Raw genomic sequence first — 10876 nt, forward strand, 5'->3', positions numbered from 1 at the left:
TTGGTGGTGGTTTGTGAGTTCTGTAAAATAAGAGAAAATAATGGACCATTTAAACAAATAACATTTGAGTAATGAATTTTTGGTTTTCTTTGTCTTACCTTTCCCTTTGGTGCTTCCTAGTAGGAGGGGCAGGCCCGCAAAAAGGAAGCCCTATTTATTCCATCCATTGAAAGGGAGGAGTCTGTTCAACACCCATGTGGATATTTTTTTTTCTTTCGTATGTCTTTGGACAAATGTTTGTAAAGGGAAATGAGTGAAACCAGTTAAAGATGTTAATGGTGTTGTTTCTGTCATAAATATGTACATTTACAGTGAAACAGTTTTAGAGGAAACTGTGGGATTGGTCTGTTTGAAATTTAGGGGAGGTGCATCACCTATAAAAGCCTAACTGTTTGTTCCAAGAGGAGGCCCAGAGAGAGATAAAAGGGGATACTGAGTTGGAGTTGTAGCCAAATTTTCTCCTGATGCCTGTGTAAAGTGCAAGCCTTGCTGTGAATTTTTGTTGTTTTGATTTATTTTGTACTTTTTTTTTTTTTTTTTTTTGGAAAATCATTGGAAAAAGCTTATTCCTATGCTGAATGCACTTTTTTTGAGCTGTTAAATCCATTTTTCTTGAAACTTCAGAGTTCTGTGCCTGATTTACTGCCCACCCACTGCTATGAACAACGGCCGCATCACATAGTTTCACAGGTGTAATTAAACAAAATCTAAACATGATGAGTATGAGTTTGTGATGAGTATCATATCATATATAAAAACTTCTACTAACATCTGCTCACTGTCCAGCACTGATCTCTCTGCTTTACAACAGCACATGTATTACTACAGACAGACATCTAATACAGGAATCAAGGGCCAAGAGCCCACCTACAACAAACACCGATCTCCAAGATAAATGATTTTAACCAATAAAACATCACAATCTGATCTTCTGTAACTCTCAGTAACAGCAGATGTAACAGTTAAATGATCAGTTAATTAGTTACTTTAACTCTTTTAGTTACATTTTTAACTCTTTGAGGACTTGGGATTTGACTCAAGATCAGGGGTGCTTCTAACCTTTTATTTGTGCATCTTCATTTCCCCATTACCCCTTCATGATACGAGGCAAGGATGAAAAGAAAAGACAGGAGGACGGAGCAATTGAATCAAGTGAAATGATATATCCTCACTACCTTTAGCGTCACATCAAAGCTTCTAACTTGCATGTCTGCTTTTTAGAACATTAGAGATGATCATTTATATAATAATACATAATAATATCAGACAGACAGACAGTGTTCCGGGTTGGTAACCTTGAGAACAGCCATAGATGAAGTGGTGTGCGTGGGTTATAAAGGGTGGCAGACGAGTGGTTGAAGGTGTTGGTGATTAATACTCAGGTGATTGAGATCGTGTCCAGGTGGTGAAATTGATGGAAGGCAGAAGTGATGGTGTGACAATATATATATATATATATATATATATATATATATATATATATATATATATATATATATATATATATATACACAATTATATATAAACACGGTTCCTGCTCTAGTGAAATCAGCTGCTGAGTTGATGGGTGAAACAAAAATATGGCAGGACTTTTACTCTTTAGTTCCTGGATTTCCCACCTCTGCTATTCAGGAGTTATTAAACATCAACATAATTTGAGACTTAAGAACTAAATTATGTTACTGTTATACTACCTTGGAAATTAACTGTGCTTTAAACAGTTTGAGTTTAAATTACTAGTATTCATATAGTGTTAGTAATGTGAACTTTCATTTGAGTCTGCTAAAAAAAATGTCTTCGTTATTTAAAATGTTTTTATTTAAAAACCTGTCTTTAACTAATTGTTGCAGTTTATCATTATCTGTATCACACATGCATGTGCTAAAATACTTACACATAATTACTGCTTAAGAAACTGCACAGTTACTGTTTTTAAATAAAGCAGCAGAACATCGGTGTTCATGTCTCATCATGACTCTACTCTCCAGCACAATCATCATCCACAAAACTACATTAAAATAACAGATCTTTCCCGAGCAGAAACACATTAATACAGTTCAGTTAAATATTATAAAAAATAATAACAGAACTGTTTTCTACTGATTAACAGTAATTGACTGGCAACAGGTGTGCCAGTAATGAACTTTTTCTACAGATTAATGCTGTAGTTTATTGCTGTTAAATTACATTCAATGCTATTTTTTTTCTTTAACTCTATAAACCCCACAACAAAATCATCTGTTCTAAATGAACACTTATAATGTGCAACAAAATGGGGTGGCTTGTGGGTGGTCTGGCGTGCTCTTTTATTTGAAGTGGTCTTGACCGATTGGAGACTGCAGAATGTGTGACATCAGCACTGATGAAGATTGACGGGTGACAGGAACCAATGACCGGTAACTAAGAAGTTAAAGTGCAAAAGAACAGATAGAGAGGAAAAAAAACACATGGCACAACACGAACATGTAACGTATTCCATCACCTTAACATTTAAGGAGCCTTAACATTTTTGCAATTGTTTGGACCTGGACAACAGAAGAGTTGGGTGGAACACTTTCAATTGACTCAATTCCCTGAGATCTTCTCCTAGTACCACATACCTTCACTGAATCTACAGGCACCTCAGTTTCAAAGAAGGCTTGCAAGTCAGGATATGTGCTATCAGGCTGATTGACTTCCACATCAGTTTTTTCTGAAACTTTGTTGTGGTTTAAATTTTTTGTCAAAGCCGATATTCTAGCACATAGCTCTTGGTTCTGTTCCTCTAGTTCTGAGATGCGCTGAGATTGTTGTGTAGCTAGTGATAAGCCAAATTCCCTGTGGCAACAGATAATGCCTTTCAAATTGTTCTTACGTACACATGCTCCTAAAACCTTTTTACACTCCTCTACAGACCATGTCTTGTCTGGATGGATCTTATATTTTTGAGTTAGCTTTTGTCTAACTTTCTCAGTAATTATAAGGTTCATTTGCATGCCTAAAAGTGATTTGAATTCACTATCTGACCACAAAGGAGTTACAAGACCACCTTTCTCAGTTGTGGAAATCAGTCTAGCATTCTTTTTGAACATTGTAGATTTTGTTTTTTGTTACTTACACAAAGAAAACACTTAACGTCTCTCAACAGAGGGTACACTTGTTAACACAGATCAACTATGGTTAACCAAAGTAGAGGATAAAACAAACAATTAGCAAGTAATGCCAATCTTCCCTGCCTAAAACAGAGGATAAAGTCTTCCCTGCCTAAAACAGAGGATAACACAAACTATTAGCAAGTAATGCCAATCTTCCCTGCCTAAAACAGAGGATAACACAAACTATTAGCAAGTAATGCTAATCTTCCCTGCCTAAAACAGAGGATAACACAAATATTAGCACGTAATGCTAACCTTCCCTGTCTGAAACAGAGGATAACCAATTCTTGGTTTTTTAGAGGATAACCTAGTTAACCAAACCCTACAGCTGTCTGTTAACTCTTCTCTGACGGCGCAGAGGTTTACATGTACTGGTCTGTAATGGTTCTTTGGATAGAGTTACACTCACCAACCCTTGGTTGTACTGAAAGATTCAGTCTGGATCGAAGTCAGATCTTTGTTGAACTTGAAGTTTCAGTCTGGATTCAGATGGCGCTGAATAAGGCGCTGATTCTGATTGTACAGGGAAAGGAAAACTATGGGGTTGTGATCTGTGTAGACAGTAACAGGAACAGAACTGGATCCAATGTAAACCTCGAAAAATTGTAGTGCTAACAACAATGCAAGAGCTTCCTTTTCGATGGTTGAATAGTTGAGCTGGTGTTTATTCAATTTTAGAGAAAAATAACATACAGGATGTTCAACACCACTTTGGTCTTCCAGGAGGAGTACGGCACAGGCACCTATTGCATCGACTTCCAGTTTAAAGGGGAACGAGACGTCTGGAGCAGTGAGAACAGGGGTGCAGCATAACAATGCTTTGATATTTTCAAATGACTGCTGACACTCAGGTGACCAAACGAATTGATGGGTTGGACTAAGTAAATTTGTGAGGGGCAGGCCACACTGGAAAAATTTCAACAAAAACTGCAATAGTACCCAGCCATGCCTAAAAATCGGCGCAACTTGCATCCGGTGATAGGAACAGGAAATTTGGCTATGGCGGAAACTTTGGCAGCAAAGGGAAGTGTAGATTTGGCAAGTCGTGCACAGACAGTGCTTAACAATGAAATGTTCTGACCATTCAGACGAGTACACTACTAAATCATCTAGATAGGCATTACAATTTGAGACACCTGACAAGACTGTATTCACCAACCTTTGAAAGGTAGCTGGTGCGTTGCGCAGCCTGAAGGCCATAACCTTGTATTGCATGTATTGCATCTGGTGTTACAAAGGCAGAGATATCTGAAGCTCGTGGAGTTAATGGCACCTGCCAGTAACCTTTCAACAAATCTAATTTAGTGATAAAACGGGCAGCCCCAAGGTTGTCAATACAATCCTCCATATGGGGAATGGGAAAGCAATCAGGTACTGTCACAGCGTTAACCTTACGGTAATCCATGCAAAAACGAAAGGTTCCGTCTGGTTTAAACAAGAACACACAGAGAACTCCACTGACTACAACTGTGAGTGGCTAGATTATTTTCAACAAGGTATTTACTTCTTTCCTCATAACAGCTTGCTTTTCCAGGTTAATGCGGTAAGCATGTTTTTTGATAGGGGGAGAATTATTGACATTTATATCATGTTGTAACACTGAAGTCTGCGTAGGGGTGTCATTAAAGAGAGTGGGAAAATCGTGAATTAACTGTGTAATGTCCTGTTGTTGTGACAAGTAAGAGCGAAATGAAGACAACTTCCCCAGCATTTCTGAATTGCTTAGCCGGGCGCACTGTTGAGGAGCATTGCGCAACACAAGGCAAGACTCTCTATGATGATAAGCCTTTAACATGTTTATGTGACACACGTGACTGGCGTTTCCTTTCAGGAGTACAAATTACATAGTCTGTCTTGCTCAATTTTTCCTGCACTACATAAAGACCAGAAAAGCAGGCAGACAAGGCAGACCCTGGGATGGGTAACAACACAAGAACCCTGTCACCAGCTTGAAAAGAACGTGGGACAGCTTTAGAGTCATACTGGCCCTTCATCACTCTTTGCGTGGCTGTAAGCAACTCTTTTGCCAACTCACAAGCCTTGTAAACGTTCTCTAAAACGACTACCATAATTTAGCAAATTAGTCTTAGGGCTTGTCTCAATTTCCAGTATGTTTTCTTTTAGAAGTTTGAGTGGTCCTCAAACCATATGACCAAAAAGAAGCTCAGCTGGACTGAACCAGAGTGACTCCTGCACCATTTCACACACTGCAAAAAACACCAATGAGACGCCTTTATCCCAATCCCTATTCATGTCTGCACAGTACTTCCTTAACATAGACTTAAGGGTCTGGTGAAATCGTTCAAGTGCCCCTTGACTCTCCGGGTGATACACACTGGATACCTGATTAAATATCTTAGACATGAAATTTGTTCCTTGGTCGGTTTGTACAGTTTTCGGTAAGCCAAATGTAGAAAAAAAAAAAACTTTACCAAGGCTTTGATAATCACAGGAGCAGTAATTTTGCGGAGTGGAATTGCCTCTGGGAATCTTGTTGCAGTGCACATGATTGTTAGCAGAAACTGAATCCCTGACTTTGTTTTAGAGAGCGGGCCGACACAGTCAATAATAACACATTCAAAGGGTTCTCAGAGAACTGGAATAGGAGAGAGGGGAGCCGGAGGAATTACCTGATTCGATTTTCTCCACGCGCTGACAAGTATGGCAAGTTCAGCAAAATTCCACAACGTCTTTCTTTAAACCAGGCCAAGAAAATGTCTAAGGAGTCTATTGTACATTTTTGTGACACCTAGATGTCCTGACAATACATGCGCTAGACAAGACATGCTGACAATAAGCAGAAGGAATAACAATCTGATACACTATATTCCAGTCAGCATTAGCTTCAGTATTGGAGTACCATTTGCGCATTAACAAGCCGTTCTCCACAAAATAAGCAACATTTCCCTTGCTAGCCTTTGGAGAGACAGCAGAATGAAAACATTTCACCAAAGACACGTCATCTTTCTGTTGTAACAAAGATTATTCACTAAATGTCACACAAAAAATGAGGAGGGATCTGTCACCACCCATCTTATTATATTTACATTCCCAAAAAACATACAGTTTGAAACCGCACAACAATCATGACCATATCTCAGAGCAACAAACACATTTGAAAGAAAAACATTTGAATGTCCACACAACAATGAAGCTCAGTGTTACTGCACATGTCCTCAGTCCATCAAGGCATAGATGTTAAAAGGTTAAATCCAAGTCCATCCAGTAAACTTTATCCAAAGGGAATAGCAATCCTCAAAAAGTACTCGGATGAAAATCCCAATATTGAAGAGAAGGATCCGTGACCAGGGTAGATGATCCCATAATCAGACAGACACAAAACCCCTCTAAACAAAACCAAACAAACAAACAAGCAAGCAAGAGGTTCAGCAAACAAAACACACTTCTTCCTAACAAACCTCTTAAAACAAGAAAACTTCCAAGAAAGAAATAAATTAACTCACATTGAGATGTAGAACAAAATGTTCCTCAACAAGGGTTTCCAAATAAAAGCATAGAGAGAGCAAACACCCTCAGCTTCCATGTGCTCCTCATTTAAACTTCCCTATTCCTTTTATTCTCTGGCCTAGAGACCTTACACAGTAATAGCTCCCAGTGCCCTCTAATGGCAGGGAGTAAAATAACACCTTTCATTCACCACAGAAAGCAAGTAACAGTTTTCTAGATCTGTTACACTGTGAAGCCATAATCTGAGAACGAGACACAGGTAAATTTAGAGAATCACTAATTTCAAACTTTTTGACTCTGCATGTCATTTGCCAGAGGTAACATTCTCTCCTAACTGCTGGAAGCACATTTTCAGCAAACATAGGAGCTATAAATGACTCTGACAAGTCAATCGATCATTTTCCTTGACTGGGCGCGAGGAATAAGGCATTAAATGTCATGTGTCTTGTGAACCTATTGTTCTTCACTCTCATATTTGGTCTCATTTAAAAGGTCTCAGTGCGATTGGTAAATTGGTCTCTCACAGTAATCACTTATATTATGGAAAAGATTAAGAACTTGGTAGAACTGTGTTCTGTTGAGAAGGAGGTGTGTCCTCCTTTTGGATCTCTGAAAGTGTTCCAGCCAGGTGTGACACTGGAGCATGGGAACCTAAACACCAAAAGGTTTATACAACTACATTTGGTATCTCTTTGTCTGGTCTGAGTATATAAAGAAGGTGACAAAACACAACAAGGCGCGATTCTGTAGCCAGATCGGCCTGTAGTGTGGTGTGTGTGTGTCCATGCACCACACTATGTACCTTTTAAAGACCAGGTATAATGAATGACCTTTTAAGTTTGTTTTATTTTGTGTTATTTTTGTACTGCTGATCAGTTGTGCAAATGTTTATCAATTATACCAATTTGGAAACTATTCTTGCCTGGCAAAATAAATGTTAATCTTGGTTAACTTATAATATTGTCCGAAATAACTTTTCTAGTAGGTTAGTGATTTCTGAGGTTTTCCGCATTGTTGGCGTGCTAGGGTGAGTCAGATCAACGATCAATGGATGAAGCCAGGGGCACGTTTTTGAAATCTTGACTTCTGGCCACCAAACTGGCTTAGCATGCTATTACTTAGGGAACGCATAAAAAATTACTCTTTTTGAGTCTATCGAGGAGATGGCTGCATTAAGGTAAGCGATCTACGGGGTAGCATCTGACTAAGACCGGGACTAGCCCAGATGTGTTGTGAGTCTGATCTGGCCAAACAAGGTCTCTAAGCGACCCAGACTCCTAACGAACGATAAGTCAAAACTAGGTAATATTATAGTTAATTAATGATCCAAATTTAATCACCACTAGAGGGATCAGCAGTTACATTTTAATAAATATAAATAAAATCATGAAAGATTGGAGTAAAAACATTCCCTTGTCTTTTAGATCACGGACACACCGGCTTCACACGAGAAGGCTGCGACTGAACAGAAGGATTTTTATCTGAACGCACGGAAGTATACACACTCTTGAGAGTAAGCCCAAATTCATCCGCAAACACCGCTGCTTGTGACAACGAAATTACTTTCTGTTCATTTAGGTATACAACGACACGGTCAGAGAAACAATCTTTAAATTTCTCCAACAAAATTAATTATCTTAACGAACTAAAGTCTGTTACCTTACTCGTGTTACACCATTTATTAAAGAGAATGCCTTTCTCATGCGCAAACTCAACAAAAGTCTGACTGGTATGTTTTTTATGATTTCTAAATTGCTGTCTGTATGCTTCAGGTACAAGCTCGTAAGCACAGAGGATGGCAGATTTAACTGTCTCATATTGCAGACTCTTCTCTAAGGACAACGTTGAACAAACCTCCGGTGCCTTGCCAACCAATTTGCACTGGACTAGAAGGGACCAAACATCTTTCGGCCAACGAAAGGAGGATGTGATACGCTCGAAAACGCTGAAATACGTATTTACCTCAGTCTCCTTAAACAGAGGCACTAAAGAAATATTTTTGCTAACATCAAAAGTGGTTGAGGATGGATCAACAACTGGAGCAGCAACAGAAGGCTGCACAGTAACTCTAGAAGATTTCAAGAGAATTCTAGAAGAGTCCAACTCAAGCTGTCGCAGCTTCACCTCTTTCTCAGTCTCAATCTCAAGCCTGCGGATTTCAAGCCTCAGGTCCAACTCTACCTGATGCGCCTGAGCCCTTTCCTGTGCCTCAAACTGTAAATGGGCCAAGCGGACCTTCAATCGTCCATCCTCCTTGGACCCAGCAGAAGTAGAGGAAAACAGGTAAAAAGGCGGCAAGGCAGCCTTGGCCTCCACTTCAACCTTCAAAGTCTCGCTCTGCCCTTCCTCTGAGGAACAGGCACCAGGCGGTTGCCAGCACCAAGCGGCCCGGTCTCTGCAATATCGACGCCAGGCATCACAAAAATCCTCACCTCAGCCAACTTCTGGAATATCGCTTTCTTAATATTTTTCTTAAGAGCTTGCCTTACCACAATCAAACTATTTTGTTCGATTGATGGATTATGAGGCCATGCTTACTGCCAGTACCAGACAAAACACAGAGAGCGCAACACTACACACTACACACACCACCGTTTCCAGGCCTATACGAAAATTGGTTACGTCACAGCACAACCTGCACGCACAACTTCTCAACGTCTTGGGATGGGTTTTAAATCTCCTGGATGAACCCCCAAAAATGTTACGACCCCACGTAGGTCTAGGGGTACCAGGGTGTAACATTTAAAAAGACAGACTGTAAAGAATGCGCATACAGTGTGCTGGACAAAGAAAACACCGCAACCTAAAGTGCAAGAGAATGCTTTTATTTTTGTTGGTGATTATTAAATACTAAATGTTTAGAGGTGAAAGAACAAAAAGGAAAATGTATATACATGTTGTTATGACCCATTTTAAAGAGTGGGGTGCAAATAAGACGTTTTAACCCCTGTCACCCTGGAAGAAATTTTTAAGCATTCAAAACCTGAGTCCAAACATTCAGGTGCTTCATTCAGCCTATCTTGGCCGGGATAAGTGCGATTCCTCAGACGCTTTCCCACTCGACCATGGTAATCCTGGAGAAAAATTTTAAGCGCTTAAAACCTAATACCAGATATCCAGGCGCTTCTTCCATTCAATATTGGTGGAGTAAGGTGCGACTTTTCAGACGATTTTTTCACTCGACCCCTGCCACTCTGGGTGAAATTTTTAAGTGTTCAAAACCTAAGCCCAAAAATATAGGTGCTTCTTTCAGCCAAACTTGGCCGGATTAAGTTTGACTTCTCGGACGCTTTTCCACTCGACCATGGTAACCCTGGAAGAACTTTTTTAAAGGTTTCAAGTCCAGACATCCAGGCTCTCAGACTAACCCCATAACAGTAATATATTACTGGGCATGATTTTATTCAGTAAAGGCACTGGATTACAGTTTTCTTTAAGACCTGGGCCCACACACTCACCCCATAACTACAACACTTTTATGGGCATGATCTTGGCCGGGTTAAGTGCAACTTCTCGGAGGCTTTCCCAACCGACCATGATAACCCTGGAACAAATTTTTAAGCATTCAAAAAGTAACCCTAAACATCCAGGCGCTTCATCCAGCCGATATTGGCCGAGTTAGGAGCGACTTCTCGGACGACTTTTTCACTCGAACTCCGCCACCCTGGATGAAATTTTTAAGCATTCAAAACCTATCCCCAAACCTCCAGGCGCTTCATCCAGGCGATACTGGCCAGTTTAAGTGCGACTTCTCGGACGCTTATCCACTCGACCATGGTAACCCTGGAACAAATTTTTGAGCATTCAAAACCTACGTCCAGACATCCAGGCTCACAGACTAATCCCATAACAGTAACACATTACTGAGCATGATTTTATTCAGTAAAGGCCTGGGCCCACAAACTCACCCCAATACTACAACACTATTATGGGCGTGATCTTGGCCGACTTAAGTGTGACTTCTCGTAGGCTTTCCCACTCGACCATGGTTACCCTGGAAGAAATTTTTAAACGTTCAAAACCTAAATCCAGACATCCAAGCTCACAGACTAACCCCATAACAGTAACACATTACTGGGCATGGTTTTTTCAGTAAAGGCCTGGGCCCACAGATTCAAACCATTACTATAACACTATTATGGGCATGAGCTTGGCCGGGTTAAGTGTGACCTCGTAGGTGTTCCCACTTGACCATGGTAACCCTGGAAGAAATATTGAAGCATTCAAAACCTAAATCCAGACATCCAGGCTCACAGACTAACCCCATAACAGCA

The sequence above is a fragment of the Puntigrus tetrazona genome, chromosome 9 (assembly GCF_018831695.1).
Source record: "Puntigrus tetrazona isolate hp1 chromosome 9, ASM1883169v1, whole genome shotgun sequence".
Classification (NCBI taxonomy): Eukaryota; Metazoa; Chordata; class Actinopteri; order Cypriniformes; family Cyprinidae; genus Puntigrus; species Puntigrus tetrazona.